This window comes from Anastrepha obliqua, chromosome 1 (assembly GCF_027943255.1).
Source record: "Anastrepha obliqua isolate idAnaObli1 chromosome 1, idAnaObli1_1.0, whole genome shotgun sequence".
NCBI lineage: Eukaryota > Metazoa > Arthropoda > Insecta > Diptera > Tephritidae > Anastrepha > Anastrepha obliqua.
Window position 1 is genome coordinate 132762278 of NC_072892.1, and position 8707 is coordinate 132770984.

The following is an 8707-nucleotide window of genomic DNA, read 5'->3' on the forward strand; positions in this document are numbered from 1 at the left end:
GACATGAGAGGTAGCATCAGTTTAGTCTATCTGCAGCCTCTCTCAGCCTGCCAAGCTCGCTTGTGGGTGGTAGTTACCCAGTTGCTAACCATAGCTGTGATGGCCGCAAAAGGGAGTGGCAAAATGGGCTCTTAGGCCAACTTCTTTGGCCCATCTTAGCTAAGGAGTCAGAGGTCTCGTTACTCGCGATACCCACGTGTTCCGGGACCCATGTTAGTATCAGGCTATTATGTCTACCGACATGAAACACAGATGCATGCTCAGAGCCGGAGCTATGCTCGGTCCTGGAGCCATCCGTAAAAATGCGAAAACAGTGTTAGCCGGACTCATTTTCTGAGTTTGACCACAACTGAGCCTCTGGCAGCACTAAACTGTATCTCTTTTCAAGTACGACTCCTGATGGCAAGGAGTCAAGGGGCATGGAGAGAATAGTTGGATCGACGTCAATAATAATGAAGAATTACTAGCACTCGTATCAAACACTAAAAGTAACCAATATATAATATATATATATATAATTGGCCCCTACACCCTTTTTGGGTGTTTGGCCGAGCTCCTCCTCCTATTTGTGGTGTGCGTCTTGATGTTGTTCCACAAATGGAGGGACCTACAGTTTCCAGCCGACTCCGAACGGCAGATATTTTTTATGAGGAGCTTTTTCATGGCAGAAATACACTCGGAGGTTTGCCATTGCCTGCCGAGGGGCGACCGCTATTAGAAAAAACTTTTTCTTAATTTCTTGATCTTTCACCGAGATCGGTACCGAGGTTCATTCTCTGAATTCCGAATGGTAGTCACGCATCAACCCATTCGGCCACGGCGGCCGCCGAAAAGTAACTAAAGCGTGATTTTTTAAGAGCTATAAGAAAGTTTTTCAAATAAACACACGCAAACTTCAGAAAAATGCAAGAAATTTTTATTTAAATCGATAGTACAGTCCATATAATTTAATGTTTGAAGATTATTTGATGCAAATGTTGAGCGCGACTGCGCTTCAAATGGTCCATCCGCTTAGTCCAATTTTGGCATACTCTTTCCAATGTTTCGGCCGGTATCTCACATAGGTATAAATGCTTTAATGTTGCCTTCCAATGCGTTAATTGAAGCAGGCTTGTCTGAATAGACATGAGCTTTAACATAGCCCCACAAACAAGTCAGCCTATTGCATTTTGGCCAAAAAAAAGTTGGATATCATTTCAAGGTAGCGCTCACCATTCACAGTTACGTTACGATTCGCAGCATCTTTGAAGAAGTACAGTCCAATGATACCTCCAGCCCATAAACCGCACCAAATTGTGACCTTTTCTGGTAGCTCTTGCAATTCTTCTGGCTGATCTTCACTCCAAAATCGACAATTCTGCTTATTTACGTACCCATTGATTCAAAAATGAGCCTCGTCGCTGAACACAATTTTTCGATAAAAAGAGGATCTTCGGCCAACTTTCCTAGAGCCCATTCACCACAAATTCTGCGTTGCGGTAGGTCGTTCGACTTCAATTCTTGCACCAGCTGTATTGTGAAAGGCTTCACACCTAAATTCTTTCGTAAAATCTTCCACGTTGTTGAGTAACAGAGGCCCAATGCTGCGAACGGCGACGAATCGATAATTCATGGTCATCATTAACACTGGCCGATACAGCTACGATATTTCCTTCAGTTCGCACTCTACGTAAGCGTGTTGGTGATTTGATGTAATGTAAATTCGTTTCTAAATTTAGTCACAATAGCTCGAATAGTCGCCTCAGTGGACGAATTAAACTGACCATATAAAGGAAGAAGCGCGCGATTAACTTTCTTAACAGAACACGCATTTTTATAATAAAATACAATGATTTGCAAGCATTGCTCGTTTGTAAGACGATTCATGGTTAAATTATAGACCAAATTGAAGATGTTTGACAGTGAAATAAAACAAGAAACGTGCGTCAGCTGTTTAAACCAACTGTTTGAAAGATAATAGCTAAGAAATCACCCCTTATATTCAACTAAAGTTATAAATTCCAAAAATATCACTCTTTCACTAGCATGCCTGAGAAAGGCATAAAACGCAAGTAGCAACGATCTATTCACATGTGCAGTAACAAAAGCACTAATCCACAGAAACGTATACAAAAACCGAAAGTTCTAAAAGCTCAACTCTGCCATGCGGAAAGTTCTAAGAAAGGGCTCGCCTGTGAGACCTAAGGTTAAACTAACCATGCGTACAAAATTTCTATTAACTATCCTGCTATTTTGCCAGAAAATTAAAGAAGTCAAACCACTGTGCAGTGTTGGCGTTGAATCGATGAAATTTCTCAAGCTAATCAAATGGGTAAGTGAAGAAGATTGAAGGGAGGTGCGGCGGGGAAATGGCGAAAGCTTCACGGCTGTGAGGCGTTTGCGTCAGCATTACATCTATGAATTTTGTTTATGCATATTTATGCAACATACAATCACCAGCTTATGCGAGTGCCTAAGTGTAATTAGTTCAACAGCCAAGGCGTTTTTATTGCCGAGTGTTCGTTGAAGTCTTTGACAAATTTATGGCTAAAAATACTCTAATTTGCCCACTTTTTGTTACCAGTGCAAGTAGGTTATGGTGTCGTGCCACAAAAAATATAATATAACAGATAACTATGACTGAGTGATGTAGGAATAATTTTCTGATAAATTTTGGCAATTCACGTTCGGGGTAAAACACGTCAAGTAAACCCGCCTAAAAACTTCTTCACTTCGATTTTGATGACATTTAGGCTGTTCTGTATAGTAGCATGAATTGGGCAAAAGGGTGAGGGAAATATTGAGGTGTTGCAGAGACAAAGGGGCGCAAAATTTTAAGTATTTTTTTTTTCTTTGAGAAAATCCTAATATCTGTAAATCTCAAACAATTCTCAGCCTAACAGTAAACAAAATGCAAATTTAAATTTTAACAATTCTTTGCTTTGGATTTTATTCGAATTTCGATACATTATAAGGTGCGTTTCATGATCATAAGACACCCCTAATTTTTTAAAGTATTTCAATGTAGAAAAAATCGATTAAAGTAACAAAAGTTATCTGTTTCATTACAGAATTTAGAGCTTCTTTATTGCATAAAGAAAATTTTTAGAAAAAACGTATTGCTAGACGTTTCAAAATGATAAGGCACTGTTTAATTAAAGTTATCCTTTAACAAAAGTATACCTTTTTCGACTTATACCTTTCGAAAATATAACCTTTTTAAAAAATATGATGAAATTGGGCAACCTGTTCGTGTGTAGACGTGATTTTTACTGCGCTCCGCGTTTTTAAGTTTTCTCACTCTACGATGGTAATTTAATTTATCAATTTTTATATTTTAACGTGCTAGAGATAGTGACTCTTTGAACTGATAATTATTCAAAATACCTTACACTTGCATTTATGTACAAAAATCCTTGTGTGTGCGGATTAAAGGTTGAACGCAACCAAGCTAACGTACAGAGCGAAAAATGTAATGAACTTTTTCTTTTGGATTGTGTTGGTGTTTTGCCAGCTGATTTGGAATTCCTACTCAGCTCGGGCAATAAGGTTTTTTGTAAACTGTGCGGCCGCTCGCCGAAAATCTATCCGCTCCCCTACTGCTTCCGTTGGTGGAGAGGCATCAAAAGTCATAATATCTACTGACTGACCAACTGCCGCTAATGTTGATGAGAGTTGCAGTGTTCCGTCGGTACAACTAATGCCTAATGAGCCTCAACGGCTAAGTGATAAAGAAATGGAAAGTATTTCACCAATTTCCCAACTAACCGTCCCTAATGAGATTGCTTCTCTTAAAACTGAGTATGCCCGGGCAATGACTCTTATTAGCGCTCGTCGATCAGACAAACAGCTTTTGATCGAAAAAACTGAAGCACTGCACTTAGAATTAAGAGACATGCATAATAATAGCATCGAAGGTGGTGACACCTCTGCTCTTGCCTTGCTTACTACCGAGGTTAACGAACTCCGTGGTTGTATGCATGCATGCGATTGCCAGGTGAAGAAAGCTAAAAGGGCCAAAATTAAAACAAAACATCAAACTAACTCTCCTACATCTGCTGTAAATGCGAATGCTATCCCGCCCTCTCACGGAACTAGTGGATTAAATGACACTAATACTCATGCTGCTGCTGCTATGTTAAGAGAGGCCAAGATACCGGCAGAACCATTAAGAGGATCGTCAGCCACTGTTAGTGTATTGACCCCGACTTCTGCACCCACTGCTTCGCTCAGTTATGCTGCTGGTGCCGCTGCTAATATCAACATTTCAGCTCCGCCTACTCTCTCTCTGCTTCTTCAACTAATGCTGATGCTGCTGCTGCTCACATCAACATGTCGACTGCGGGAGCCAAACAAAGCACTGTTCCCGTACTTAGCGAACAAATGCATACTCAAACTTCGTGGACAACTATTCAAGGCCGAAGGCGTAAAAATAATAAAAGCTCTCGGGATGTAGTTATTGGTCTTAATTCAAGTACTGAGCTTGATGTAGTAGCTACGAATAAGTGGTTATATCTTGCATCCTTTAAACCTTCTGTAACTGAGGATAATATAATTTCTTGTGTTGCTAAAAATATTGATAAAAATCAGATTCTATGTTTTAAGCTGATAAAAAATGATACTGATATCCAAAGTTTAAAAAAAATTAATTTTAAGCTAGGGCTTCCGCCATCACTGTTTGACCAAGATCTAAAAAGATGGGGTCCTTTTCTTATTTTTGATAATTCTAAATATTGAACCCCTCGGCATTTTAGGCAATTGAATAAAATTATAATTAAAGTCATCTAAAACAACAATCTGCACCTTCTATCTCTTCAGAAGCTCATTTTCGACTAGTGTCTTATCATTACGAAACGCCGAAAAGACTAGCAAAAGATCAGTTTCTTGGAAAAAGATAACGGTTCTACAAAAAAAGGTGAGCTTTCGCACCAGAAACAATTGATGGAAGCCTTAAGTCTATAACCGTTAAAATGACGCCAAGTAAAAGCTACTCCGGGAAGTAAAAGCGAGCTTATGGTAGTTCAAAAATTGTATATCTACCAAAGGTGTCTTATGATTATGAAACGCACCTTATTTGATGCTCCAACAAAATTAAAAAAAAAACAATTTTTTACTAGTATTCAATTTTGTTCTATTTTTTCAATTTCATTAAAATTTTGAAGGTATAATGTTTAGCAAGACACTCAGTGGCCCATTGTGATGTCTACATTTGATTTACATTCCCTAACTAGTCCCTCCAGCGAGGCTTTTTGCAAATTTCTCAGATCTTCGAGAAAATAATCGCCTAGATGTTTGGCACGGCTTTTTTGAAGTGCTGGACATTCACAGAGGAGGTATTGTACCGACTAATTTCTTCTTCCCTGCAGACCCTGCAGTTACTGGTCAGACACCACCTTTTGGTTTGGCTAAATAGGTCGGCGTATCATTAATGCATAACTGGAGGAGTTCCTCAAGGCCGGCACTGTGGAATATCATGTATGATGGAGTGCTACGCGTTGAACAGCACGAACAAGCCACCATTGTTGTGACCTAGAAAAACGCTAAAAGAGGTCTCACGAAGGGTAGAGGGCACCATCAATAAAATGAAGCAATGCTTACAATCGTCTGGGCTAAAACTAGCAGACGATAAGACCGAACGGGTCCCCATAAGTTCTAGGCGAAAAGTTGAAAACATTCAAATAAAGATTGGTGGTCACAATGTAACAGCAACAGATACCATAAAATATTTTGGTGTAATGATCGACAGAAGGCTCAATTTTAAAAAGCATCTGGAATACCCAAGCTCTAAGGCTGTAAAATCTAGCGCGTCTTTATCGCGACTGATCCCCAATGTGGGTAGACCACGGCAACAAATGAGAGCATTGTTAGCAAGCGTCTGCAACTCGGTCCTGTTTTACGCTGTGGAAGTGTGGGGCGACGTAGTGAAATATCCCAGCTATTTGAGATAGGCTAAAAGAGTGTACAGATTAAGCAATCTGAGAATCCTTAGAGGCTATAGGACCATACCTGACGAAGCAGCAGGGGTAATAGCAGGCAGAATCCCCCTCAATATAAAGGTAAAATGCATGAAACAAAAATACCAGCATTCAAAAAACGCGTGGGTATCTGGTGACAAAGCCTCACTGAGGGATGCCCGACAGAGAATCGAAGATACCGCTCTGCAAAACTGACAGACCAAATGGAACGATAGTGGGAAGGGAAGAACCACTTTCACTATGATCTCCGACAAACAGAAATGGATCCGGAGAACATATGGAAACGTTACCTTCACGCTGACACAGTTTTTAACTGGGCATAGCTGTTTCAGGCAGTATTTGTACAAATACAATCACACAGACTCCCCATTCTGCCTATACTGCCAAGAAACACATGAAACGCCTGACCATGCCCTGTTGGACTACTCTAGATTTGATGGGGAACGAAGCATGTGGCGTTCAAATATCGGCAAGAGCATGACAGCTGCTAGCCTAGTACAATATATGCTAGAATCTGAAGATACGTGGAACTATGGTTGTAACATAGCCTCAACAATTATGCGAAGGCTGAGACATGATGATAATGAACGCAGACAAATGAGTGAATAAACACATCCTGCCCCCTCGAAGGGATAGGTATCTTAACTGGTAATACCGAAGGGAAAAAGGTGAACAACGAGGCGATGGGGTGGTTTAGTCCGTAGGCTCTACGAAACTTACTTCAAAAGATCCGGGAATATCGCATGTGAATCGGGCATACGTATGAGTCGGCTCATGCGTATCTTTAGAAGATTCCACCTCCAAGGTTCGCATACCAAAAAAAAATTCATAAATTTCATAACGCGATAGACAGTACTCTTTGGCTCCATTTTTCCAACCACTGATAGCAATCGTTGCGAGCTGGATAGCTGAACACAAAACTCATATACGAGTACAAGTATTAAAATTTGCACACATACATACACACACACACACTAAGCTCTTACAACAGTTATATCATTTGTCAGTTTAAATTTGCTTTTCATTGGAATTTTTAATTAACCAGCGATTTTTATAAAGTTCTTTTGTAAAAGGTACAACAAGCTAAACTTTGTGTTACCAACAACAAGTAACCTCAAAAGCGAGCAGCAGCAATTGACATCAAAAACAACAACAAGAAAATCAGCTAGTCGTAGACGACAAATTCGTTAAAAATAAAAATAATATCGATAATGCAACGCCACTGACAGTGTTGATGGCGGCTGAAGAGCGTAAATGCCAAAAGTTTTGAGGCACCGTTCTCCGATATCTGCTCCTCCTCAAAAGCGACACGCCGCTCCCGTAGCTTCCATCGCCCATGGTTTCAGCCAGCAACGCCTTGTCACATTGAAATGCTGGAAATCAAATTAAAAGTTTTCATTACGCGCGAAATCGTTCTGTATTTGATGCGTTGCCAATTGCGATTGGTGCTTTTTAATTTTTTCTTTTCCTACAGAAAAATTTATATTCCACGCTTTGCCCGCATTACTTTCAAGTGAAGGGTAGTAAAATCAACACCCAGCTGTTAATGGCCACAACGCTCTTAGACACTTGTATATGTATATGTGTGTATGTATGTATGTGCATACGCTTAGATAAAAACTTTGGAATTTGGGAGACATTTCATAGTAGAGCAAAATTTCAGAAATCTGAAGAATTGCCTTGCGTGTATATTCGCATGCAAACAGAACTCGTGCTTTTTACCACAAGATACGAAGTAGCTAGTCTTACCCTCTCTTTTTCTTAATTGGCGCGATAACCACTTACGCGATTTTGGCCGAGTTTAACAAAGCTCGCCAGTCGTTTCTTTCTCGTGCTAACCGGCGCCAATTGGACACACCAAGTGAAGCCAAGTCCTTCTCCACCTGATCTTTCCAACGCGAAGACGACCTTCCTCTTCCTTTGCTACCACCAGCTGGTACCGCATCGAATACTTTCAGAGCCAGAGCGTAATAGACAAATTCTCTTAATTTAACCCAGTGCAAAGTACTTAGGGATAATCTTGAGCTCCACTGTGAAATAAGCATTGGAGAACAGGTAAGGAAAGCTGAAATTGCTTTGTATGCCTGCAAGATGATTTGGAAATCGTTTTTTGGGTCACTCCCAACTGTTCTGCCATTATTTCTTGCGTTTGACCATCATCTTCATCCAATAATGCTTGCACTTCGGCGTCCTCAAAGTTTTTCGGTGGCCGTCCAAGGTTTATAAGCATTTGATGAGCTTGAGAAGCGTTTTTGTTCAATTGATAACAGAAAATCAACGATGTCCGCAAATCGTAGTTTGAAGGCACGAAATTCTACATTTTAAGAGCGACAAAAATGCAATGTCGTATGAAACGTAACAAACAATGAACTGAATATTGTTGACAGATGACAGATGAAAAAAACAAGATATTTGGGAAGATTTAAAAATACTCCTAGCGACATCTATGGACTAATAGCTGAAAGTCTCATTTCATAGGTATCTACCTGGTATTTACGGAAAATGATTTCATTCATTTGAGAGCTTTGGCTGGATTCGTACTAGCCAATTAACCCACTTTTCAAAACCTTTCTAGCGGATTCTGTGTCTATCTCAGAAACGGTTTGTTCGATATTCGCATTAAGAGCCTGAATCGTTAACAGATTCTTGGCATCACGTTGTTCCTTTATGGCATTCCACAAAAAAGTGTAAATCGCAGTTTCGAATTGGACAATTGACATCGCCCAGACGGTTGATAACACGGTTACTGAACT